The sequence below is a fragment of the Peromyscus californicus genome, unplaced genomic scaffold (genome assembly GCF_007827085.1).
Source record: "Peromyscus californicus insignis strain IS unplaced genomic scaffold, ASM782708v3 Scaffold_19__1_contigs__length_69161282, whole genome shotgun sequence".
NCBI classification, from domain to species: Eukaryota; Metazoa; Chordata; class Mammalia; order Rodentia; family Cricetidae; genus Peromyscus; species Peromyscus californicus.
In genome coordinates this window covers 62292740-62320731 of record NW_026294491.1, presented here as the reverse complement: position 1 = coordinate 62320731, position 27992 = coordinate 62292740, and the positions used below count along the sequence as shown (strand labels likewise).

Genomic DNA, 27992 nt, shown 5'->3' with positions numbered 1-27992 from the left:
TGTCTGTGAGGGTGGCTGGAGGCAGGGGTTCGTGTTGGCTTGAACCATTCATCTGCAGAGCTGAGGTGTCTACATCCTCCCCCGGGCTGAGGTATGGACCAGACACCACCGTGGTGGGGAAATGTTGTTCACACCTGGAAGACAGGATGCAGAGGACAGAATTATTTCCCTGGACGTTTCCTGACAAGCCATTATATATATGTGTGTGTGTGTGTGTGTGTGTGTGTGTGATTATTTATAAAAGGTGAGTGCGGGGAGGGCGAGGGCACTGGGTCAGCAGGGGAGGCACTGGCTGCTAAGCCTGATAACCTCAGTTCAAATCCAGGGAGCCACATGGTGCGTGTGGTGCGCATACACACATGCAGCGAGTGTAAGTGTCCGAGTATGTGCAGATCAGAGGACACTGGATGACCTGCTCAATCACCTCCCACTTATTTATTCCAAGGTCTCTCAATGAACCTTGTATTAGTGCCCAGCAAGTGCCGATGATCCCCCCACTACGCCACCCCCAGGGCTGCGTTACGGCCAGAGAGCCACACCTAGCTTTTTATATGGGCGCTGCAGAGTTTAACTCAGAGCCTCATGTTTGTCAGCAAGTGAGCCACCTTCCAGGCCCTCCCCCTCCAGTTCCATTCTTCAGTCATTTTCCAACTGGGCCACGAGTCTCTGTGAGCACAGGGGCTTTGCAGGCACTGCGCACGCGCCCCAGTTCTCACATTCCCGAATGCCCCCAGAAGGGCTCCCCTAGAACTGAGATGAGAGAGGTACAAGGGGATCTTTTCCATCCGCCCTCCTGTTTCACCTGCTCCATCGAAGATGTCGATCGGATTCATTATTTACTTATTTATTTACTGTGTGTGTATGTGGGTGGGAGCATACACGTGAGCGAGCATTCAAGAGTTCCTGTGCCACGGCATGTATGGAAGTCAGAGGACAGCTTGCAGAGGTCAGCACTCTCCTCCCACCACGTGGGTTCTGAAGCTCGAACCTGGATCATCAGGCTTGGCAGCAAGCTCCTGTACCTGCTGAGACACCTCACTGACCTTTTTTGTTTCTAATTCTTTTCATATTCCATGCGGCTGGGGAGAAGGCTCAGTGGTTAAAGAGCACTCCCCATTCTTGCAGGACCCAAGGCAGGAAGTTTAAAGCCTCCTGTAACTCCATCTCCAGGGGGGTCTGATGCCCTCTTCTGGCCTCCTGGGGCATTTGCACACATGTACACACACACACACACACACACACACACACACACACACACACACAAAATAAATCTTACAAAAAAATCCCAAAGGAAGTTCTATGACGTTACGAAGTTGTCTTCTGACCCCAACAACGACGCCACAGCACGCACACCCATTCCCAAACACATTCACACAACAGTAAATAAGATTTAAAAGGAAGTTCTAAGATAAATAGTTAAATACAAATTTTGGGTGCTAGATCTCAATGTGATTTTTGGTATAGAATTCAGAAGCAGATCAAAGAGCTGAGTGGCTTGCTTTAACAACATGTGTGCTTAACAGAATGGCCTGGGGCTACAGCTCGGTCACATGCACAGAGACACTGGGACTGGGTTCCTGGCACCACACACAATGAACAGCAGTGAGGTTTTTTTTTTTTTGTTGTTTGTTTGTTTTTTTAAGACTTATTCCCTCATTTTTAAACTTATGCATATGTGTGTATGTAGCTGTGTGAATTTATGTGCATCATGTGCACACAGTGCCTGCTGAAGCCACGGACCACTGGGTGCCTGGCGCTGAAGACAGAGACAGACACAGAGACAGAGACACAGAGTGAGCTACCTGATGTGGGTGGTGGGAACTGAACCCAGGTCCCCTGGAAGAGCAGCAAATGCTCTTAACCACAGCCATCTCTTCCAGTCCTGAGGTTTCCCTTGATTGTTTTGTTAAAATCCCATGTTCCTCCTATCAAATATGAACAGTGGCTTTCTGGGCTTAAGTTTGGATAGATGGAAAACACTGGTCCTGCTCTCACACTAGCAATAATTAACCTTCTTAGATGTGTTTTTAATTATTTCTTATGTATGTATGCATGTGTTTATGCACACATGAAAATGAGTTTGTGGAAGCCGGAAGGAGACAGACCCTCTGGGGCTGGAGTGATGGGGGGGGTGGAGGGGGGCTATCTGTCCCCCAGCATGGGTGCTGGGGACTGATCTAATTTTCTGGAAGAGCAGGAAGTGCTCTTAACCACTGAGCTGTCTCTCCATAGTTTCACATAGCCCAGGCTGGCCTTGAGCTTGCCTTGTAGCTGAGGACGCCCTTTGGTTTCTGATCCTCTTGACTCCACCTGCTAAGCGCTGGGATTACAGGATGGAGACTCCTGCTTTACACAGAGTTGGTGATCAAACCCAGGGCCTGATCAGGCACACGAGGCAAACTACTAACTGAGTTATATTCCAGCCAGTGAAAGTTTATTTTTAAAAAGGCATTCAGTACCACTGTCCTGAGGTACATTTTCAATATAATTTTACTTTTACTGTTTATCATTTATCCGTTTGTTATACATTTATATGGTTTGATCAACTGTGTACTCTTAAAAATTGTAACTCAAACCAGAAGAAACTTTCAATATAGCTTCATGATTCAGGAAATGAAAAATGTCAACTTTATATAAAGTTGTTACAGACCAATAGGATGGGCCACAAACAAAAGAGCTTTAAACCTAAAAATATATCAAATTCCTGGAGGAAGTAAAATACAAATAAAATTTCAAGGAAAAACAGAGGACACTGTGTGTGTGTGTATGTGTGTGTGTGTGTGTGTGTGTGTGTGTGTGTGTGTGTGTGTGTGTTTTAAATGAGCAATGGGTGGGTATCAGATGGCTAGGGTGTTTAGATTCCATGGGGTAAATTCAAAAGTGATGTCATAGTTTCACTTAAAAATATCAATATTTATACTATGCTGGAAATCACATCTGCAGACATGATAAAAACTGTAGATGTAAACTTGGACACTAAGCTGGGTGTGGTGACACATGCTTGTAATCCCAGTGCTCAGAAGCAGGAGAATCAGGAGGCCTTTGGAGGCCATTCTGGGCTACATGAGATCCCGTCTCAAAAACCTAAGGAGAAGGAGTTTTACAAAGTTAATTTTGGGAAGATTTTTAAAGGGAAACACCTGGAGTTGACCCTGAATTTGAGGTGGAATGGAAAGTGAGGGGCAGTCACTGAAGGCTTCTCAGCAGATGCACAAAGGTGCTGGGAATGGGGGTGACGTGTTCCAGAAGCAGGGTCCCTCATCACCAGGGTGCTGGTTAGAAGTTTACAACCGGGGCTCTTGCCCAGACCTACCTGTCAACTTGACACAACCCAGAGTTACCCAGGAAGAGTTTGTCATTGAGGGATGGTCTACATTGGGTGGACTGTGGGCATGTCTATGGAGGACTGTCTTGGCTGACTGATGTGGGGAGACCCAACCACTGTGGGCAGCACCATTCCTTAGGCAGGGCTCCTGAACTGCACAAGCATGGAGAAGTCAAGAGGAACACAAGCATGCTGGGACATATAAGCATGCATGCTCTTGGCTGGATGTTGTGTGACCAGCTGTCTCAAGCTCCTGCCCCTGTGATTTTTCCCACAGTGATGGACTGTAACCTGGAACTGTGAACTAAAACAAACACATTTCTTCTCAAAGTTGCTCAATTTTTTTCCCTTTATTTTTATTTTATGTGTATGAGAGTTCTCCCTGAATGCACGCTTAGGCACCATTGTGTGTGATGCCTGTGGAGGCCAGCAGAGCGCATTGGATCCCTTGGGACTGGAGTTACAGACGGTTGAGAGCAGAATCGAACCCAGGTCCTCTGGAAGGGCAGCCAGTGTGATTAACCACTGAGCCCTCTCTCCAGCCTCTGTGACTTGCTTTTGTCAGGGTATTTTATCACAGGTATATTTACTACATCCCAAAACAGAAACTCCATTTTATGAAGGGATCCAGCTCTGACCAGGGGCTGGTGTGCACATCCACCAGAAAGAACTGACCTAGCCACATTCAGGTGAAGACTTGAACCCATGTAAGAGTGAGCATGGAGAGGCAGAGACAGGGAACCACTTCTGTAATTCTTGCCCTTCAGAGCCTTGTGCCCCAGTCTGAGGAGACACTCTACCTCTCCCAGGACAATCTTACCTGCCCCATTTCCCATGGGCTCTGGATCAGCTGCCAACTCCATCCACCACTGTCAAGTTCAAAGCAACTCAACCACATCTGTCACAGACTGGCTGACCTGACATGCTCTGTCCCCATAACAGGGCCTTGGGACATGCTGTCTCCCCATTATGAAGAGTTCTTCCTTTCCCTGGCCCCTCTCCAACTAGCCACTTGCCAGCTAGTGTAACTTTCAGCTACAATTCAAGCTACATTCAAGTCCAGCTGACCCAACCGCAAGTTTACATAAGGTTCCATTCTTTCTTTAAAGAAATGATTGATGTGGATGTGTCTGTGTCTAAGTATGTGCTGGTGGGTGTGTTCCCATGGAGGCCAGTAGAGGGCATCAGATCCCGTAGCGCTGGAGTTATAGGCAGTTGTGAGCTGCTCGATGTGGGTGCTGAGAGCCAAACCCAGGTCCTCCAGAGGAACAGCGAGCACTCTCGATGGCCGAGGCCTTCCCCAGCCCTTAGGCTGCTTTCTTGTATTTTGTCATGAAACTGTATTCTCCCTAACCAACCTCCATACCTCACCGGCGTCTCCTAACCGTCTGCTGTTTGTTTTCTGAGACAGGCTCTCATGTAGCCCAGGTTAGCTTTGAACCCATTATGTAGCCCATAATGCCCTTAAACTTATGATTCTGCTGCTACCATGACTGGTTTATGTACTGCCTGGGAATCGAAACCAGGACTTCATGCATACAAGAAAAGCAGTCCACAATCTGAGCTACACCCAGCCCCTTCTTAACATGTCCTTTAAGAAATGGCTTATTCGGTGATGAAAAGATGGCTCAACAGTTAAGAGTGTTCCTAGTGCCCACGCCGGGTGGCTCACAACCACCTGTCACTACAGCTCCAGTGGTACCCCTGGCACCTGTGTTCATTATGTCCATACACCCCCACACAGACACACACATAATGAAAAATACAAATTTAATTTGTGGTATGTGCTTATGATGAGTGTCAGGGTAAGAAGATGCCACAGTGCTCACGCGAAGATCAGAGGACAACCTTGCGGAAGTTTAATTTTTTTTTTTTTTACGTGAGACAGGGTTTCTCTGTGTAGCCCTGGCTGTCCTGGAACTCAATCAATAGATCAGGCTGGCCTAGAACTCACAGAGATTGCACCTGCCCTCTGCCTCCCAAATGCTGGGATTAAAGGCATGCACCACCACCGCTCGGCATGGAGTTTTTTTGCTTCCACCTTTGTTCTGGGGATTTAACTCGTCATCAGGCTTGTACAACAAGCCCTTTACCCTATGAACCATCTGCTGCCCCCTTAATACTTTCTTAATTCCATCCCTATTTCTCTGTTTGTATCCCTATCATCCTAGGGTAAGAGACCCCGTAGCTGGCTTCGGGACTATTCAATAGCTTGCAACTTGCTTCCTGACACCTGACCCTCAATTCCATCCTCCCATTCTCTCAGGGGCTTGGAGAAAGTTCCTGCTTGCTAAAAAGGGACTCACCCTCCTTATCTCTGGTAAAAGGAACTTAGGGCCCTTCCGTTAACATAGGGCCATTTTGTTTTGGTTTCTTTACTGAACCTGTACTTGATACTAGAAGAGCTTCAATTCAAAATCATTGTTTTTTTTGTTGTTTGTTTTTCGAGACAGGGTTTCTCTGTGTAGCTTTGTGCCTTTCCTGGAACTCACTTGGTAGCCCAGGCTGGCCTCGAACTCACAGAGATCCGCCTGGCTCTGCCTCCCGAGTGCTGGGATTAAAGGCGTGCGCCACCACCGCCCGGCTCAAAATCATTGTTTTTAAGGCCACTTATTGTAGACCGTTAGAAAACACACGTAAATAGTCAGTCATCTTATTAATAATCAAGTTCTTTAATTGTAGTCATGCTAAGTACTGATGTAATTAATCACAGGGATAAGCTTTACTTAGTCCCTTGCATATGTTTTCAGGGTTGAGCTTAAAACAAACAACTTAAAAGAAACAAAGTTTGTCTATTCCAATATACCTGGACAGCCCTTGTACTTCAGAGACCTGCAGAACACGGCATTTAAAATGTTGATCTCAAAGCTTATTATATCAGACAGACTCCCAGATCCTAGCAGTGACCCAAGGTCTCCAAAGAAGATTACAGGGCACCACAACGTCTCCACCTGGATTATGGCAACACTGACCACAGGGCAAGATGCCCCAATGTAATACCTGCTGCCAGGACCCAGCCCAGAGTGTGGACAAGCAGCAAGACAGTGGAGAATTGACTGCATCCCTTTTGCCTGGACAAAGTAAGATCAGTCTCCTCTGTGTCCCTCTTTTACAGGAAAAACTCTGCCTTATGGGCCTGATAGCCAAAGAAGATTGATGCTGTGCTGATACTTGTGCCTTCAACACTATGGAGACCTGGGGATGGACTGGTCCTTGTCATTTATAGAACTGGAAGCTTCTTGGTCTGCACTCAGATATAATTTATTCTTCTCAGATCTCTGATAGTACTGACGGCTAGGCTAGCTATAACTGTCAGCTTGGCACCATCAGACAACCAGATCCTTCCACAAGGCTATACCCAGCTTGTAAGCTCATTTTTAAGAAAATGTTCTAAGATATGGAACATTTAAATAAGTCATAAAGGTTTTAATATGGGTCTAAAAAAGGTCTGAGCATATTAAAGTCTATGCAAGTTATGAAGATACAAATGAATGGGTTAGATTATAAGAAATGTTTCAGATTGCTTTCCCCTTCTATGATATAAAAGTCCAGACCTTGACATTTAACAGAGTTCTGATAAGCTGGTAGAGCATTATACTTACTGTTCGATCATAAGCTCAACATTTTAGGTTTATTTTGGTTGTCATTTAATATAAACTTAAAAGTGCTTCTCATTTCATCAGGCCAAAAAAAAACCCCCAAAAAACCCCACCGAAAACTAAACCAAACCAAAACAAAAAAACCCAAAACAACAACAAAAACCCAAAAAACAAAAGCAAACAAACAAACAAACAAAAACCACAAACCAAACCAAACTCTGTCCAATCTATACCTGCTTCTCTGGACCGAATGAAAAGGCATACGCTTTTAACCCAAATCTGTAGTTCTTGTTGGGACTCAAAGGTATGACTACTCCTGCTGTTTTACAGATACCCATTACCTGCTTTGTCTATGATAAGGATTTCAGTACAGATTGGTAATACTAATGTATCTAAAACTTTTATGTCATTTTGTAAGATAATTCATATAGGCCTCAGAAGATTAAAAGAGTCATAAAACCTGGATCCACTTCACAGACATTGAAAGGACTCTAGGTAAGTACAGCTTAAATTTTCTCCACTTGTCTATTCCTAAGGATGGTATTTTTCTCTTTCCTGGTCTCAGGACTCCTGTTCTTCCCAATTACTAAGAAGGCCTAAAAGCTACTAGGCCTAAAAGCTCCAAATAAGTTCATAAATTTTAACTTCTGTTCCGAGTTTAAATTTGTCTCAACAGGTTTCCACTTGGCTGGCAGACACCTCCAAGCTTCAGTTGCTGACTACACTGCTCCAGATGACTATAAGCTCTGGACCTGCTAGAGGCTGACGTGGACCAGCCCAGCCGACGTGATTATTCCCTGTCTCTACAGCTGGGTTAGACAGCCACATGCTTCTGAGAGATGCCCCACAGCCCAGCCTTTGACCAGCCTTTCAGCCTCTGACCAGCCTTTCAGCCTCTGACTAGCCTTCCAGGCTTTCTTGGGGCCCTGACAACAATGTCCCAATGTCAGCTTGAAGCAGTTCTAGAAGAGAATACATTGCCCCATGTTCCCCACCCAAAATAGGTTGAAATGCTGCATCAAAATGAAACTCCCTGGCATAGGGGACAAAGTGGCTAACTATAATGCCCATTGACATACCAGGAAAATAGGTTCAGAGTTGTGGTTGACTCAAGGTCAGAACTTCAAGGCCTTAAGAATGGAAATATAAGCCAGGCAGTGGTGGTGAACACCTTTAATCCAGCACTCAGGAGGCAGAGCCAGTTGGATCTCTGTGAGTTTGAGGCCAGCCTGGTCTACAGAGTGAGATCCAGGACAGGCACCAAAAACTACATAGAGAAACCCTGTCTCAAAAAACCAAATAAATAAATAAATAAATAAAAAATAAAAAAAAATGGCGATAGATACAAATGTTGCTGCTGTAGAAAAATATGTTAGCTAATGGTTCCTATGTCCCAATACCCTTAAATCCCTGGGGAAATAGGACTTATAATTGAGTCCTGTCATTGGTACTTGTGAAGAGGGGAATGGGGGGGGGGCAAAACAGCTTGAACACACAGCTGCTATGACAGGCTTAGAAACCCAGACACAGCTTCTGGCAGGCAACACCTGGACCCAGGAAAAGCCATATGCTGACCCCACCCAGGGAGGGCCTGCATCTAAGGGGAAGTACCTGACATTCCAAACATTCTCTATACCCCTAGACAAATGTCAGCCAATCAGGGTCCTGAACCCTGGAAATCTCCTCACCTCAACCTCTGCTATGATAAAAACCCCACCCTGCCTGGGCTCAGGGCTCTCTGCTCTCACTGCTGTGTTGGATAGACAGTCCAAGCTCTGAGCTTGAAAATAAAGGCTCTTTGCTTTTACATACGGGATTCCGTTTCCGTGGTGGTCTTTTGGGGGTTCCCGCGATCTGGGTACAACAGTTGCACAGATGTTAGAATAGTCAGATTTCTCCGAAAGTGGGGAAAGGGACCCAGAAGTGTTCCAGAAAGGGAACAACATTAACGAAGCCATATAACCAGGTGTCCACACTGGGGCATCACATCCGCATCAGAAACTCACCAACAGGGCTGGTGAGATGGCTCAGAGGGTAAAGGGGCTTGCTGTCAAGCCTGTCAACCTGAGTTCAATCCCTGGGACTCACAGGTGGAAGGAGAGAACTGACTCTCCCAAGCTGTGTTCTGACTTCCACAGGAGCATGCGTGCACAAGCACATACATAAACAAAATGTAATTTAAAAGAAAAAAAAAAGGGAAAGTGCTGAGTGGTTAGGGATACTTGCTGCTCTTGCACAGGACATGGTTCTGTTCAGAGCACCCACATGCTGGCTCACAACTGTCTATAACTCCAGTTCCAGGGGATCCAACAGCCTCATCTGGCCTCTCAGGGCACCAGGTCCACAGATGGTGCACATACATGCATTCGGGCAAATGCCTGTACACATGTCACTCACCACAGACGTCCTGTACACGGTATGAAAGCTAGACCACGCCACATCTGCTGCTGTGTGAAGTCTTCTGGAGTGCAGGGGAGAGTGATGGAACAGGTTGTGTAGTGTTCTCTGGCTGCCATATTCACACACACACACACACACACACACACACACACACACACACTCCTCTTTAGCTAACTGACTGCACAGGAATAGATGTGGCTGGACTTGACCCAAGCCACAGTCTGGCCCTTGTCTCCAGCATTGAAGTCTCCCCTCAGCCCCCAGCGTGGGGTGCCAAGAGATGGGGGTACAATCTTCAAGGAGGACATCTGTCTTGGGGCCAGCCTTTGAGCCAGAGAGACAGACAGGCACACGAGGGGAGGAAGTTGACTTTGGCTGAAGTCTCTGTAGAACTTGTTTGCTTACAATTCAGAAGGGGTAACGCCCCGCTCCTGCCAGACCACCACTGCTTGTTTGAGGAAGAAAATCCAAGAGGCCTTTCCTTTTTCCGGCCAGGGCATCATTTAGAGACTGTATACACAGTTCCCCAAAGGCTCTGGCTTACGCCTTAGGCAAATCTTCCTGTCAGCTTTCAAGGATGCTTAACTCAGATCCCTCTGGGATTCTCCTCTCTCTTTTTGTCTGTCTGTCTGTCTGTCTGTCTGTCTGTCTGTCTCTATCTCTCTGACTCCTGCCCCTCCCTTCAGGAGGCAGCAGCTACAAGAGGGAGGTTTTTCAGGACATGGGCTTGTCCTCCTCTTTTGAGCAGAAGATGTCACGGTCCTAAACGCTTTCTGATTAGTCTCCTAAATAAGGCTGGAGGGTGTTTTACAATCCAGTAACAGATTACAGCGATGTTCTGTCAATAATGGTGGTTAGTGCCTAAATCCTCCCCAGCAGAGTATCTGAGTGCCTTCCTTCCTGGCCCTGCTCCTCTCTGCCCAGGGTTTGAGGCCGACTCTCAGTCGCTGGAGGATCTCCTGCTGGCTCTGGGGGACACTGATTACTCTACCCTCTAGTGCAGTGACATCACTGCTCCTCTGAAGCCCAGGGAGCCTGACCCTTAGCTCGGGAACCTTCCAAGTAGACAGGCTGGGCACTGCTTTCTGGCTCTTGCTGTGTGGAGACCCCTGGTGCTCACTGTCAATGCCATCTTTCTCTGGTCCAGGCAACACTGACATTTGCTAACTGTAGTGAAACATGCCTGTTACCCTAGGACTTGGGAGGCAGAAGCAAGGGGACCAAGAGTTTGAGGCCATCCTTGGCTATAAACTGGGTTCAAGGCCAGCCTGGAGGTCTGAACTCTTTTTTTTTTCCTCAAAAAGTCAAACCAATGGGCTAGAGAGATGCTTAGTGAGGAAAAGTGTTTATTGAACAGGCCTGAGGGCTTGAGTTTGGATCCCTAGTGTTCATATAAAAGCTCTCCATGGTGGCATGAGACTGCAGCCCCAATGCTGAGGTGGGGGTACAGACTGCGGAATATCCCTGGGGCTTGCTGACAAGCGGGTCTGGTTGAAACAGCGAGATCCAGGTTCAGTGGGAGAACCCATCTCAAAACTATACGCGGAGGGAGTCACAGAGGAAGACCGCCAGGGTTGGACGCTGGCCTCCTCACGCTCACAAGTCTCTCTCCTTTACAACTGGCCAGTACCTGGTTGGCTGGTCAGGGCCATGGGCACTGAGTGGATGTGAGATGGCTGGAGGGGCATTGAGAAAGAGCAGCGTGGAGCCCTGGGATTTGTTCCATAGACTCTCCAGGACCCTGTGGAAGTCCTGTGCTCTCTCTGGATGTCAGCCATTGTTTTCACACATCCAAGTAACTGAAGTAAGTTTCTTAGAAAGAGCCCGAATAAAATCCATATAATCTCAACACCATCTTTGCCTGCGGAAAGTACATACAGTTGGTGTTTGTGGTCACAGCATCAACCTGAAAATTGTTTAGGGGGGCAAGGGCACAGAACACTTTCAGCTTTGAGGAAAATTCCAGAACCAATAGGCACTGCTTTGGTTCAGGAGAGGGGAAGAGGTCGGGACCCCTGGCCTTGCGAGGCCGACCGTCAAATGGGATGGAGATCCGATGGCTTGGAAGCGGACATCTCCGCTCTCCGTGTTCTCTCACACAAACCAGCGCCCAGGACCCGCTGTGCTGGCACTCCCCTATGACAGAGGTGCCTTGGACCTCACAGCCTGCAGGCTGGGGGTGCTGACAAAAGCCCCCCAGGGAAACTCACAAGGAGGAGGTGCCCCTCCACAAGAGGGGTCTCTCTGGCAATCCTGACCTTCCAGGGTAGAGGCTACAGTATAGGCCTCCAGCCTCCTGGGAGAGTAAAGCTGTTCTAGTCAGGGCCTGGCAGGGGGCAGTGGGAAGGTCCTTGCTGTTAGGGACCCAGGCAAGATCTGTGTAGGGAAGAGGGGTGTGGAGCCAGGGCTCTCAGGAAATATCTACTACTGTCCTTGAATACAAGACCTTCTGAGTCAGCCCTGGGCTCACAGCCAGAACAGGGATGCCCATCCAAGAGCTGCCATGGGCAGGGCAGGGCGGGAAGAAGAGGGGAGACATCTTCCTAGCTGTTCCATCAAGGCCTCAGGGAGTGTGGAGGGAGGTGGAGGAAAGATGGGGGTGTGATCATCTCTTATCCCACCTACAGTCTCAGAGTGAACTACTAAGCTGAGAAAACACAAGTATCCAAGGGCTCCATTTCTACCACACCCAACATCCTTGGCGGCAGGGGTGGGGTGGGGAAGCCTCCAAGCAGTCGAGAGAGCTCCAGGTCAGCACCACAGACTAGCTTCCCCTGCAAGGGACAGTGGAGAAGGGTGTGGCTGGCAACATCACTCTGTGTGTCTCACAGACCTCTAGGTCCCAGGATTCTAGGTACCCTGTTGAAGTTATGACCTCAGTGGAGCTGGACAGGTCTCAGGGCTCAGGACAAAGCTCCGAGACTTGACTCAGGTCTACAGATGCCCCTGGTGAACTCCCTTTGTCCTTCCTTGTGGCAGGGGAGGCCCTGTAGGCACCATCAGTGAGAGAAGTCCTGATGTGAAGATCCTGGAGGAACCTTACCCACTGTGACATACCCTGGGTGACAGGGCCCCTGCAGAGCTGCTCCAGGAGGGGGACGCAAGATGTGAAGTGTGAAATGAATTGGGTGAATGAATGAAGGCCTTATCCTCAGCATATTGTAAACCACAGGGAATCATGACTAAGAAAGACCGCATGTCACAGCTTCCCAGTTACAGTTTGAACGAGAACTGTCCCCCACAGGTCCATGTGTTTGGACACTTGGAGACCAGCTGGGGTGCCGCTCTGGGGAAGAATGGGACCTTGTGGACAGAAGATCTAGCTAGCAGACCACACCACTGTCTCTTCTCCACCACAGTGGATTGTATGTCCCCAGATCTTGAGCCCAAAAGACACCTCCCCTCCCTTAAGCTGGGTTTTGACAGGAACAGAGTCACAAGAGTGAGAAAGTGACTGTCACAACAAATCTTGGTGGATCCTGTGCCAGGATGAAGCTGACCAGGGAGCCCACTGCCGTGAGTTCTGTGTGTGGACGGTGGGAGGTGTCTCGGGAGTGGGTGTCCGGGTCTGCACGGGGAGGGCTCAGGAGTGTAGAGGACCCCTTGCCCTTTCTGGGCTTGCTGCTTCTCTCTGTCCACGTTTCTTGCCGAACAACTTTCTCCTGATGCTAGGAGACCAGAGGCTGAAGCGCTAGGACACTAGAGCCCCTGCAGATGAACTGAGAACAGTCATGGGTGGGAAGCCTGGGGGAGGGAGGGAGACCTGAACCCTCACGGGGTGTGGTGTAGGCCCAGGCAAGCACCCCTCAGAGTGGGAAACATGGCTGTTCTATTTTTGACCAATACTAGATTTAAGTTCCTCAGGAGTGGGACTGGGTCATACTGCCTCTGTTTGCAGTCTGTTCCTCCCCTTCCCACAGTGCCACAAGCAGCGTTGGCTCAAAGCTGACTCACTCAATGTTTATGAACACAGTGACCAAGTTTGTTGACCATGACCCTGTATGCGTGGTTAAAGATCAGGAAATCAAAGAGCCAAAGATCTGTCACAGAGCAGACTTTAGCTTAGGATGGCTGTGGGAGAGCCCCTGGCATCCTGGGGCATACCCAGGACCTCATGGAAGTCACCTGGGGTGGCCAGAACAGGAGGAGTGGGGCAGTCAGAACAGCAAGAGAGACAGCAGTGCTATGTCTATGAGCTGGACCCCCTGGGAGGTGTCCACATGAATGACATCTAACTTGTCCCGATGCTAACTCCTGGCCAGTGCTAAGACAGCCCCCCACCCAGTGACTCTGAGGTGGTTTATTATCTCACTCACCCTGATGGTACCCAAGATTACTAGTCTGAGATGCAAACCCTTGGGAACCCCGGTGAGTTCTCTAGGATCTACAGCAGGAGTGGGTGTACATGAAAGCTTATATGATGGCTTGTTCACCTTTTTTTTTTTTTTGGTTTTTCGAGACAGGGTTTCTCTGTGTAGCTTTGCGCCTTTCCTGGAACTCACTTGGTAGCCCAGGCTGGCCTCGAACTCACAGAGATCCGCCTGGCTCTGCCTCCCGAGTGCTGGGATTAAAGGCGTGCGCCACCACCGCCCGGCTTGTTCACTTTTTTAACAGTTTTCGTTTGCCTGGAGTAGATTCTCTTATGGCCTAGGCTGCGGGCATTAGAGGCATGAGGCACCACACCTGGCTGTTTATCGTTCTCTGGCACAGGGTTGAGCTGTGTAGTCCAGGTTAGACTTTGTGAGTGAATGCCATGGCTGTGGGAAGTGGTATTAGTGGGGGTACCAGCAAGCTATGGAGAAAGCTGGTTGTCCCTCAGCTTTACCGACCTGATGTAAAGGTCGGTAAAGACATTACCGACTGTGCGCCACAGTACCACGCCAGCTTTCACGTGCGACGAAGAAGCTGTCTATGAACACATGACATTGCTCCCTAAGAATGTCGGATGGATGCCAGGGAAGTCTTCTTATAACACAGCTAAGGGAAATGATGGAGAGTATACAGTGAACCAGTCAGGACCTGGTGATGGAGTGGGGTGTGGGGTGACAAAGTGACATCCAGATGTTGGGTTCACAATGAAGCCTGGGAAATTTCTTTCATTTTGACACCTATGATGGGCTCTGTCTCGGAGCTTCCTGGACAGAGATTCTTTTTTTTTTTTTTTTTTTTTTTTTCCGAGACAGGGTTTCTCTGTGTAGCCATGGCTATCCTGTAACTCATTCTGTAGACCAGGCTGGCCTCGAACTTACAGAGATCTGTCTCTCTCTGCCTCCTGAGCGCTGGGATTAAAGGCGTGCGCCACCACTGCCCAGCAGCTGGACAGGGATTCTAAGGCCCAGAGAATTTGGAGGCTCTTGACAACAGGTGGTAAATGAAGACAGGACACAAGAAGGACGTTCAGAGACGGCTCGGTGAGGGAAGATGCCCGTAGCCATTAGGCAGCTAGGCTCAATCCTGGGACAAGCATGGGTGAAGGAAAATCAACTCCTGAAAACTGTCCTCTGACCTCCATCCTCTGCAACACATCAATTAACGGACTGATTAATGAATTAATGATTAAAAAGAATGCCCATAGAGCAAGACTGGACCCAATACATCTGCATCTTCCCGTAGCACTTAGCACACTGGTCTGAACAGTTGTCCTAAGGAGTGCCTCCTTCACTCCGTTCTGAAGGGGCGGCGGCGGCGGCGGCGGCGGCGGCGGCGTACCTATACTCACCAGGTCACACAGACAGAGAAGAGAAGCTTGCTTCCACAGCTGGACATGGAATCTCCCCAGTGCCCAGTGGAGGCGACTTCCACTCCTGCTTTGAAGGGCCACCCACCCCCATGGCTTGTCTGCCACAAGACATGCTTCCAGAGAGACCCGCTACACCCTTCCCCAATCACCTTCAATTATCCAAGTGTGCATGCCTGTGCACACGCTGCCTCCCAACCCACCCTGGGAAGCGATTTATGGTAGTGTATTGACAACATACCTGTCAGCTGTCAGCTCAGTACGTCTAAATATTATGTTCTATTACCCAGAACATCACTTACAAAAATTAAAACAGTGGCAATATGAGGCTGGAGAGATGGCTCAGCAGTTAAGAGCACATAATGCTCTTCCAGAGGACCTAAGTTCTGTTCCCAGCGGCCACATTAGTTAGTTCACAACTGCCTCTAGCCCAGCTCTGGGGAATCTGACACGCCCTCTTCTGGCCTCTTTGGGTATTGCAGCCACACACACACAAACCCACACTCAGGATAATCACATATACACGTAATAATACCCCCCCCCCTTTTTAAAGTGACAGTCCTACTTACATCAGTGGGGAGAGGGGCAGGGAGAAAACTGGTGGCTAAACAAAATTAATTTTCCTTCTCCACCCCTTTTCCAGTTAAATAGTTTGAACTGAAGACTAAAAAGCTCATGGCTGTTTCTTCTGTGACCCGGGGGCTGGAGTTCAAAGCAGGGGACCTGGAGGGGATACCCAGAGTGAGCTGAAGCAGTGTCCACAGGGTTTCCCTGACATCAGCAGGACTCAGAAGACAGTCTTCCTGGGTTACAGCTACACAGCCCCGACTCTACGGTCTCTCATAAGGACAGTGAGGAATTCGAGAGGCATTCAGGTTTCATGGCCACCAGCAACATTCTAGAAAGCACTCTACAAAGTACGGGCATACATCATTTTACTCTGTTGCCACTAGACTCCTGACTGTCGGAACTGTTTTCTCTCTCTATTTCAAAGATGAGAAATTAACACGAAGAGATGATTTGCCGTTTTTGTCGTTTGCTCTTTGTGTTTGGAGCCAGCCTCCTGTAACCCAAGCCGGCCTCCAGCTCACTCTCTACCTACCCAAGGATGACCTCGAACCCCCGACCCTCCTGTGTCCACTCTGACAAGTGGGTCTGAGCTCTTCTCAAGCCCCTGCCATGCTAGTAACTCTGTCAAGTGCTGGGATTACAAGTGTATGCCCCCACATCTGGCTTTAACCGCACTGGCAGTGAAACCCAGGGCATAGAAAGGAACCGAGCTACAATCCCAGACCAGGTCAGGATCGTCTTAAGGTCACACTATGGATGTCAGTGGCCAGCCCCCTCCAATCCTCTGGTGCCAAAGGATGAGGCGTGCACAGTGCTCTGCACAGAACGTTGCTCCGCACTGCAGATCTGACTAGGCTGAGGCTACTCCCCTCTCGCTGGGTCCTTGTTGTTCACTTTGACTTCTGAAGGGTCGTCAGTTTACACTGAAGGACAGAAGCATCCTGGGACCCGGCCATCAGTTCCCAGACAGTCTGCCCTCCAGGAAACGGATGTAAATTTGGAAGTGGGAGAAAGAATACGGCGTATTTTAGGCTTCCCGAGCTGGTAAAGGAAGGGAGTTTGATTCTGAGCAACTGGATCTGGCACCTCACCAGTGCCTATAACTCCAGGGGATCTGACTCCCCCTTCTGACCTCCACAGGCACCGTATGCATATATATATATAAATATAAATATAAAATAAAAGGGGGAACATGATATACTTTCTACCAAAAATGAATGAATGAATGATATTTAAAGGGCTAAGAGCCCTTCATCCCGAACATCTCACCAGAGGAAGACAAATGGCTTTCTTCACAAAGTCAGCATCTGGGAGTCAGAAGGTCAAGGTTCAACTCCGACCCTGCCCTGGCAAGGTGGGGAACCTCCAAAGGTCCACACCACTTGCTTCAGGTTTTTGTTTCGGTGTGTGGGTAGGCCAGAGGTCAACTTTGTTTTTTGGGACGCGAGCTCACTGATTTGGCTAGGACAGCCCCAGGGAACCTCTGGCTCTGCTTCACCAGCAGCAGGATATAAGCCACCCACCGTGCCTGGGTATTGAACTCATGTCTTCACACTTGCATGACAAACACCTTACTGACTGAGCCAACTCTTCAGCCTTGGAACCTCAGTTTTGACTTCTTCTTTTCCCTTAAAAAAAAAAATTATTCCTTGCCAGGCAGTGGTGGCGCACGCCTTTAATCCCAGCACTTGGGAGGCAGAGGCAGGCGGATCTCTGTGAGTTTGAGGCCAGCCTGTTCTACAGAGCGAGATCCAGGACAGGCACGAAAACTACACAGAGAAACTGTCTCGAAAAACCAAAAAAAAAAAACAAACAAACAAACAAAAAAAAACCCAAAACCCTTTTTATTTTATGTTCACGAGTGTTTGCTTGCACCCCACCCCACCTGGAGTCTTTGGAGGCCAGTAGAGGGCGTCAGATCTTCTGGAACTAGCGTTGTAAGCCATCATGTGGGTGTTGGAAACTCTAACCTGTGTCCTCTGCAAGAGCAGCCAGTGCTCGTAACTGCTGAGCCTTGCTCTCAATTCTGCTATCTGCAGAAGAGGAATAGCAGTGGCTACCCCTTGGATGCTTCTGGAGATTCAGTGAGACTGCGGGCCACACCCGGCTCCACTGAGGACGGGTGCGTGCTGCACAGGGTGAGGTTTCTGATGTTTAGTTTTAGCATGGATACAGTTCCGATCAAGCCCAGTGACTCAGTCATGACTAGTTGGGTTTGGTAATTTGTTGCCTGGGTAACCTTCAGTCTTCCCTGTTTCAATTAGCAGAATGAAGTGATTTAAGAAGGAAGAGCGAAGCCTCGGCAGCCTGGGTCCTCTGAGTGTAAGGCCCAATGACCCTGCTTACTCCTCCGCCCCCAGGAACCAACGCATGAGAGTGCTTCCAGAATGAAGATCCAAAGCATCATGGGAAGAAGGCTCAGCTACCCCCACCAGGCAGAGCAGTCACCAATAAATACAAACTTTACAGCTCTGCTTGACTTTGTAGGTGGCTCCCTGGAGTTCATGTTGGCACTTGTGTGCAGGTGTGTGAGTGTGTAGGGTGGCTCTGAATGTGGCTATGGGCCAGGCCAGACTCTCTAATCTGGTATTGGTGGTGACAAAGGTGTGTTAGAACCTGACCAGATGCTGTCCAGGCCACGGCCATCCACAACTGCATCTCTCTCCCAACTCATGGTTGATTCTGTGTACAGGTCTTAGGTCACCAGACTCTGCGCTTTCAGGGGTTACCGGTGACACAGTCACACGATGTAACTAAATGGGTCTTTTTCCCCACTTCCCTATAACCTCATGGTCACACATTCCTTCCTCTGCAACACAACACTGCTTCACCTTCCTGGACTACCCCGGGATCCAAGACAGCCTGACACCAAAGCTGAGACCTTTCAAGATGGGCCTTTGCTTTTTGGGGTCCAGATTCTGAGCAGTTCAAGCCCCCCCAGGAAAAGAAAAACCATAGTGTCATTGCTACCTGGAACACAGCAAAGTCTTAATTCTAGAATGCTGAGGCAGGAGGATTTCATAACCAAAGCAAGTCTGGACTACATAGTAGGACCCTATATCAACAAACAAACAAACAAAACAGTGGTTAAGAGCACACCAGCTGCTCTTCCAGAGGTCCAGGGTTCAATTCCCAGCACCCACATGGCAGCTTACAACCAACTATAGTTCTAAAGGATCTGAGATCGTCTTCTGGCCTCCAAGGGCACTGTATGCATGTGGTGCATAAACATGCATGCAGATAAAACACTCATAAAATTATTTTTTAAAATTTAAAGCACTGAAAACACAATAATACCCATTAACGGGAAGTCTAAGAGGGTGCACCCAGGAGGCCTGGAGTCATCTCAGCTCAGCTCTGGTACAGAGAGGGTAAGGCTTTTGTCATTTCCTGTGCCGAGAAGCCCAAGCTCTCAGGAAGCCAGCAGCATGGCCGCCATTGCTTTATTTTAGGTTGCAACCTTTCCTCCACTGGATGACAGTCACTCTGAGGAACTAGGGATACGCGGTCTAGCAGGGCCATCCCAGGGATGCAGGCCTGGAGCGGCCTCAGCTCCACGTGTGTCTAGCAGGGCCATCCCAGGGATGCAGGCCTGGGGCGGCCTCAGCTCCACATGTGTCATCTGGTCTGATGGCTGAAGGTCCCCGCGCCTTCAGACCTCATTCCAGCCTCCCAGATTAGAAGGAAAAGCATGAGGTCAACTCTGCAAAATCCAAGCTGAGGGACACAGCCACCTATGATCTCTCTGATGCACATTCATTCTGAGCTGAGTGATGGGCACTCCAGGAAGGCAGAAGTCCAGAGGTCCACATCCCAATCGACGGATCCGTGAACAGAAGTCAAGCGCCTCCATGGAGTCCAGGCCAGATGACACATGCCATGAGCACTCTCCAAGAACACAGGCAAACTGCTATTTGTTCCCGTGCCGGCACTGACCATGTCCTGCCGCCTCTGACTAGCTCTCATGTGCCATCCTTTCCCCTCCACCCTCGGCGTTCTGGACTCAAACCAAGTCTGTTTGTATGTCTGTTTGATTCTGAGCTCACAGATTATCTTCTTGTCACCGGAAATTGAAACAGTCTGAGACAGGGCTCCTTTAAGCCCACTTCCCCTGCCCTGCTCCCCCAAACCTACCCAGTTGTTAAAGATTCAGGAAATACAAACCCCACATAAAGATAAGCTGGACTGAACAGCAGAGGACCAGCTCTGTGACCTTGTTGGGCAGTGACTTCCGCTCCTGCACCTCAGAGCTTCAAGAGGGAACTCAGTGTTAGGGGGTTCCCAGATGCTCCCCAGGACACCCCAAAATCCTGGACCAGAATATTGAAACAGTAGCTCTTCCTCCATACTAGTACCTTAGGTGATCCCTAAAGATCTATCCTATTGGGGAAGGAAGGTTGGAAAGATGTCTCAGCAGTTAAAAGCACTTGGGTGCTGTTCCAGAGGACCTCCATTTGATTCCCAGCACCCACATGGTGACTCACAATGGCCTATAACTCCACACCAGTGTGGTAATATATTGTGTACCCTAATAAACTTGTCTGAGGATCGGAGAAGCAGAACAAGCCACAGCCACCACCTATGACCTCATCAACTCCAAGAATCCTCTGACTGAAATCCTTTGAGTCTTCACCCGAAAGGCCCTCAGCTGAACTGCCTTAGTTCCTGTTTCCTCACACCTTATATACCTTTCTCCACCCTGCCTTCACTTCCTGGGGTTAAAGGTGTGTGTGCTTCTCAGTACTGGGATTAAAGGTGTGTGCCACCACTGCCTGGCTCTGTTTCCAGTGTGGCCTTGAACTTAGTGATCCAGATGGATCTCTGCCTCCCAAGTGATAGGTTTAAGAGTGTGTGCCACCACTGTCTGGCCTCTGTGTCTAATCTAGTGGCTGGCTCTGTCCTCTGATCCTCAGGCAAGTTTATTAGGGTACACAATATATCACCACATTAGGGGATCTAACCTCCTCTTATGGCCTCCTTGGGCACTGGACCCAGCACCGGGTAGCAGAGACAGGAGGATTCCTAGAGCTCACTGGCCAGCCAATGTAGCCTCATCTGTGAGTTCCAGGCCAATGAGAGGCCTGTCTCATAAGACAAGGAGGATAGCTAAGGTCAAGGTTGTCCTCTGGCTTCCATGTGCACACGCATATGTGCATGCATCCACACGCGAGCATGTATATGCACATGCACATACACATAAACGTAATTTTAAAAGTACATAGCTGGTCACAGTGGCTGATGGCTGCCACCCTACCACTCAAGAGACTGAGGCGAGAGGGTCGCCATGAGCTTGAGGCCAGTTTAGGCCACAGAGTGAGAGAGACCTCTCAAAAATCCACAAATAAACAAGTAAACGGAGATATAGAAATAACAGAATGGTACATGCATGTGAGCACTACCAGTCAGGTTCTTAAGGTAGTTTTAGAAAGAGACCACTCACTCAACAGTGAGGAGCTGATGGCCAGTCTCCAGAGCAGCACTTAATGACTCAGATGGGAACATGTTTCTGTCAGCTCTGATGGGACTCTGAAAGCACAGGAGACCTTGGCCCGGGGCCCCTCCTGACTCCACACCCAGTCACTCTGGCAGCCCAGGCTCCCCAGACAGCCCGGACGTGGTGCACCCTGCCTCCCGGCTCTGGAATGATCTCCATAGGTGTATCCAGGACAAGCCCTTGCCCTGGGGAATCACCAGTGGGAACTATTCATCTCCCCACTGAGCTCCCCCTGGGCCAGGCCCGCTGGATGTGAGCATCAACCTCGACTTACAGTTCTGAGTAAGTGGAAGCAAGGTGGGGCAGGAAGGCTGAATCACCCAGCAGAGAGGCTGGTAACAGACTGAGGTTTACTGTGGAGTTGGGCCTTCAGCCCCAGGCGCCTGGGCCTGGCCACTCATTTGATTGAGAACATCAGGACATCATCTCCTAACTGTAGGAGAAGAGAAGAACTCTTCCCTAATCCCATCCACCTCCATGCCCAGCTTGCCTAGCCACCTCCACCACTCCAAACAACCAAGCGACATGAGATGGTTCTGAAGCTTTGGAGAAAGGTGCCAGTCCCTGTGTCTGGGGACCCAGGTGCTCAGAAGAACTTAAGACAAAGGTCACTCAAGATGATGATGCTCATGAGTAGCCAGATAGACTAAGGAGCCCGGGGACACACAGGTAAGCATTAACTGCAGGGCTTCCCAGGGATCTGGATATGCCAGCAGCTGGCGATCTGCAGGAGGGCCATGGAGGCCAGCTGTGGGTAGGAAGTACTCACTGCCTATAAGGACACCGGCAGGGTCTCACTGCCTGTAAGGACACCGGCAGGGTCTCACTGCCTTTAAAGGACACAGGCAGGGTCTCGCTGCCTATAAGGACACCGGCAGGGGCTCGCTGCCTATAAGGACACCGGCAGGGGCTCGCTGCCTATAAGGACATGGTCCTGCCATTTCTACAACCGAATGCACCAGGCTCCCTCTGCTGCCACCTCACCTACCTGCACCACTGACTTTGGCAGTCTCCCTCCTCCAGGAAGCCTTCCCTGACCACTCATGGGCACAGCACTCTCTTCCTTAGACCCCTCTCCGAGTGTCCAGCATTATGAAGAAACCTGACCCTTTATGTACTTGTTGGTTATGAGTCTTTTTCTTTCATCAGTTAATTTTTAGGGAACCTGTAGGTTCACAGCAACTTTACGCCTTTTTTGATACCCCATGGCCACCCCACGGAGCCCAGAGTCACACAAGCAGCAGGCACGGAGACAGCAGTGGCTACTTCATCGATAGCAAATCAGGAGGTGATCTAACACAAACCTGGGGGCACAGAGCCGCCAAGCAGAAGGCGAAGGAAACCTGCAGGATGGAGATGGGGCAGCAGATGGCTCAGTGGGTAAAGGTGTTTGATCTCTGGAGGCCATGTGGAGGTGGAGTGGATTCCGCAGAACTGTCCTCTGACCTCTGCGTTCTTGCTATGGTGTGTACATCACCCACGCTATCATCATCCAAGCATATGCGGGCACAACACAACATGGAGGTGAATGGATGCTGGGGATCCTTCTCCCCTGGCCGGAAGACCATGGTTATGGGCAGCTAGGCCACCCCTAACCTAGGGCTCCATAAGGGAAAGGTCCACAGTGAGAGGTTCCACCACCCCTTGTGGCATGGCACAGAACAGTTTGGAGAGAGCGTACAGGAGTGTGGGGATATCTCAGGGTCACCTCCAGAAGCCAGGCTGATAGCCTCTGCAAGCAATGTGTTGTGTCTGCTTTCTGATTATTTTATTTTATTTGAGATAAGATGTCACTCTGTAGACCAGCCTAGCCTGAAATTACATCTGTAGCCCAGGCTGCCCTCAAACTCATAGTGATCCTCCTGCATCAGCTTCCCAAGTGTTGGGATTATAAGTGTGAACCATCATGTCCAACTTTTGAAAGGGGATCTCATTATGTTGCACCGTCTGGCCTTGAGTTTCTAATCTAAAGTGATTGTCCTGCTTCTGCCTCCAAAGGGCTGGGACGACAAGAGCATGTCACACCCAGCTCCTTGGTTTATTTGCTAAATGCTCCAGTTCAGAGACTGCCATCAATAGTGAGGCTGGGACTCTCCATTCACACTGGATTCTCAACTCCACTTTCATCCCATTTCCTAAACCAGCTCTGTCCACTTGAAGCACTATTGAACAAAAGCACCTGCCACAAAGTGATCTGGTCTCTCAGCATGGCCATGAGCGACGTTCTGATCTGGTCTCTCAGCACGGCCACGAGCAACCCCCTAGATCAGGCTGCCCTGTAATCACGTCTTGATCATTAAGTGATGTGGGAGGGGAGTGGGAGTGAGCTAGAAAGTAGCGTTCCTGCTTCAAGTTCATGTTTGAGCTCTTGACTTTCTTAACGACGGACTGTAACCTGTAAGCTGAAATAAACCTTTTCATCCCCTAATTGCCAGAGAGTTTTATTAAGTGCTTTCAATGGCCTCCAAGTCCCAGGTTACAAGGCCCCCATTCCTCATCTCAGCCCCGGCACAGCACTGTCTACTGCCCTTGGGTGACAAGATGGAAGCCCAGAGAAGCCATGCTGGAAATGCTACACCTGGGTCACACTTAGCTCCTCTTGCCCCACAGCTGTCCCCCACCCAACCTGGTGTTCCACAGCCATACCCCACCCGACCCAGGAGCTCCACGGCCATCCTCCACAAAAGGCTCACCAGTGGGAAAGAGAAAGAGCCACAGCAGGAAAGGACGGGATGGTGAGGGAAGGGGACATGTGGGGAAGGGGCAAAAGTGAGGGTCCACATGAGGGTCCAGAGGAGAAGCACTGGGCACCTGACTTTGGGGTCCAGAAGCCCTTGGCAGGATGGAAATAAAACAGGAAGGTTTGCTGGTGACCACTGAAGAAGCAGGCTACCATGTATGCGGAAGCCACTTCCTGTCTCGTGGGAGATAAACAACAGACTCAAATAAATCTCCCAAAGCTATCGGCTATCTGAAGCACCCTCACAAACTGATATTCTCCATGAACACTATCGTCCAAAATGGTCATTGGTGTCTCGGGACAGGGAAGGTGGGAAAAGGGGCTGAAGAGGGACATAATCAAGTCCTCCAGACCAGCCTGTGACAGTGACCTCTCTGGACCTTGGTTCACTCTAAAGTGAAAAAGGATTAGAAGTTTCTGCTCAAGCCGGGCGGTGGTGGCGCACGCCTTTAATCCCAGCACTCGGGAGGCAGAGCCAGGCGGATCTCTGTGAGTTCGAGGCCAGCCTGGGCTACCAAGTGAGTTCCAGGAAAGGCGCAAAGCTACACAGAGAAACCCTGTCTCGAAAAAACAAAACAAAACAAAACAAAACAAAAAAAAAAAACAAAAACAAAAACAAAAAAAAGAAGTTTCTGCTTAAGAGCGCTCTTGTGGTGACGGGGAGAGACAGAGAGACAGAGACTTTCTGACAAGACGGAACAGCAGAATCCCAGCTTGACACTTTTGCCATCGAGTACTAACCAGGCCCGGCCCTGTTTAGCTTCTGAGATGAGACAAGACCAGGCGCGTTCAGGGGGGCACGGCCATGGCCTCTACTCAACACTTCTAACTGAACCAATAAGGGGCACATGCCTTTAACTCCAGCAGAGGCAGGGGGATCTCTGTGAGTTCAAGTCTAGCCAACACTACACAGTGAGACCCTATCACAAACAAACAACTTCTGAGAATCAAGTTTCCTGGGAAGATTCGGTGCCTGGGGCCTTGGGCAGTGATTTCCACACAAGAAAGCCCCTTTTCAAAACAAAGCAAGAGAAAGCACTTGTGGTCCTCACCCTTGGCTGTTAAACCTACTAGAATCACCACGGAAACAAGTCTCTGGGTGTGTAGGTGAGGGATTACATAGATTAGGCTAATTGAGGTGTGAAAATCTGCAGGTAACCTTGGGCAGCCACATGCCCTGGGCTGGAGTCCTGGCCAGCTGAGCACTAGCACCCTGTGACCACTTGTGACTGGCACCAGGATAGCTGCTTTTGTGAGGTATTTTGTCACACCCACAAGAAAAGTTGTTGATAATACAAACCAACAAAAAGAAAACCTCTAAACACACACATAGGCAAATCCCAAGAGTTGCCGGTTAAACCCCATGATGATGTCAAAGACTGTATTTCAGGGAGATGAGAAATGACTCCAGTTTCAAGAAAGAACAACCCCAAAGTCTGAGAAAAGAAGGTGGATAGGCATGAGGGGAAATCTGTACAAAACTAGAAAACAAGAACATCTGGTTTTAGGGGGAAAAATCAGGTCAAGGGACAACACAAGCGAATTATAACATGTAAGCTGGGGGAGGTAACGGTTAAAATGAAAGCAGCCTGCGGTTCTGTATTATTTGGGAGGAGGGGAAACACTGGTTAATTTTAGACTTTAATGTAGCTGTTAAAATATCCGGGGCAACCCGTGAAAACAGGTACAAAATACACAGATTCTAATTAAGATAGAGAGCAGATCAAAGAGGAGACCAGTTCAGAGGAAAGACCAGAAAACTTGCAAACATATTCGCATGGTACCAGCGACCCTAATTCATGGTTAAGCCATGCAATGAATCTTTTTTCTAATGGTTTTTCGAGTCAGCATCTCAACCAGTAGCTCAGGTAGGCCTTACTTGGAATCCTCCTGCCTCAGCTTCCTGAGTGCTGGAATGATAGAAATATGCTAATCTACCAGGCAAGACAGAAAATAACCAAAGTCACACACCAAAGAGCATTGCCTTAAATATATAAAGTAAAAACGTCTACATTGCAAGGAGCAGTTCAAATCCAATGAGACATTTTAACACATTTTTCTCTCTATTTTCGGGAGCTTGTGGAGCTGGGGACTGACCCTTAGGGGTCAGACAAGAAAACTACCACCGAGCCATGTTCCCAGCTCACATCTCTTTCAACAACTAACAAATTAAGCATACAGAATCAGGAAAGGACATAATATAGATGATCTGAACAGCACGAAGAACAACTATGTCTTGTGTGGTGGCTCATGCCTTTAGTCCCAGCACTTGGGAGGCAGAGACCAAAGTATTTCTGAGAGTTTGAGGCCAGCCTGGTCTATATGGTGAGTTCTAGGCTACACAGAGAGACCCTGTCTCAAACACAAGCAAGCAAACAAAATCAAAACCCAAAGTCAACCTTATTGTGTTGATCATGTAGACAAAACTAAATGCAATAATAAAAGAACACGTATTCTTTTATGAACTTATAAAATATTTTTAAAAAATTGAAGAGATTATACATAAAATATAAAGAAGGATTCCACAAGAATAGTTCAATACACACTCCAAACTCTCTCAGAGAATCTACTTTAAGAAGAGAGAAAGATAATCTAGGTCTGTCTGTCTTTCTCCACGCCCCTCTCTTTTTCCTCCTCTTCCTCCTTTTATTTTCTTCATGACAGGCTCTCACTATGAATCCGTGACTGGCCTGGACACCACCTGCCTCTTCCCCAATCGCTGACCCCACAGGTTATGCTACCATGCCGGCCACAGCCTTTCTTTATCTCGAACAGAGGCAAGAGCCTGTCTCAGTGAGTGAGGAATGGAAGACTCTTGAGGATGATACAGGTCGAGGAAGCTAGTGACCAAGCAGAGCCTGGAATTAATGAAGTAATGAAGTCCCTTCCAACATGGAGAGGACGGAGGGACAAGATGAGTGAGTGACATCAGTGTCTAGGAACGATCTGTCTATCCATCTATCTATCTATCTATCTATCTATCTATCTATCTATCTGTCTGTCTGTCTGTCTGTCTATCTATCTATCTATCTACCTACCTATCTATCTATCTATCTATCTATCTATCTATCTATCTATCTATCTATCTATCTATCTATCTATAAAGTAATATCATGAGGTACTCCTTCAAATTCAAAGCCTGAAAGGTGAGTCTGAGGCGCCAGGCAGCAGTGAGGGACCATCAGACAGAAATTACAGAGACGCAGAAGCAGTCCCAATGTTAAGAAGAATTTTCCACCACGTGTCTGTGATGGTCAGTCTTTACTGTCAACTTGACAACACTTGGGATTACTAGAAGCAGACTTCAGGGTTAAGAAGGGTATCGTATCCAGGGAGTTTTAACTGAGGAATGAAGACTCCCCCTGAATGTGGGTGACACCATCCCACGGGCTGGGGTCTCAAAATAAATACACAAAGGGATGTGAGTGGAACACCAGCATTCAGCTCTCTTCTTCTGCTTCCTGACTTCAGACACAGTATCCCCGGCAACCTCAGGCTCCATGTCTTTCCCACCGTGACCGGCCTTACCCTTCACAAACCGGAAAACCTGAACAGACCCTTCCCTCCGTGTGTGGCCTCTGTCAGGCATTTTGTCACGACAGGAAAGTAACTTGTCTTCCACTTTTTGTCTCTCACTGGCCTGGAACTTTCCCCAGGATTCTACACTAGTTCCTGAGCAAGCTCCAGGATCGATTGGCCTGCCTCCAACCCCCAGCTCTCCATCGCTGGGACTATGAGCGCTTACCACTGTACCTGGCTTTTAACTCAGAGTCCAGAGTGTTTCACCTATTAAGCCATCTCTCGAGTCCCAACATAAGGTGTTTTCTGTGTTTGTTCGCCAGTTTTCTTTTGAGCCAGGCTCTCACCTTGTGTAGCCCTGGTTGGCCTGGACCTCCCTATGTAGACCAGGCTGGCCTTGAACTCAGAGATCTGCCGGTCTCCTAAGTGTTGGGATTAAAGATGTGGGCCTGGCTGTGCCTGAGTTTTTAAGCCCACCCCTTCCCCAGAACCTTCCATTCTTCCTGCACACCATGAGGGCGGAAAACGGTACATACAATTTGTTTAAACGAAGCATCTGCTTCCTCGAAGCGAGCAAGCTCACCTTGACCTCGGTAGCGGCTGGCTGC

General features: G+C 48.9%; 1 long non-coding RNA gene across 1 annotated transcript; it reads left to right on the top strand.

Moving 5' to 3' along the window:
- Nucleotides 1–16: 16 nt before the first annotated feature.
- On the top strand, nt 17–27992 carry LOC128115015 (uncharacterized). Its single transcript, XR_008219957.1, has 2 exons — nt 17–126; nt 27963–27992. It is a non-coding gene; the product is annotated as an uncharacterized LOC128115015 (long non-coding RNA).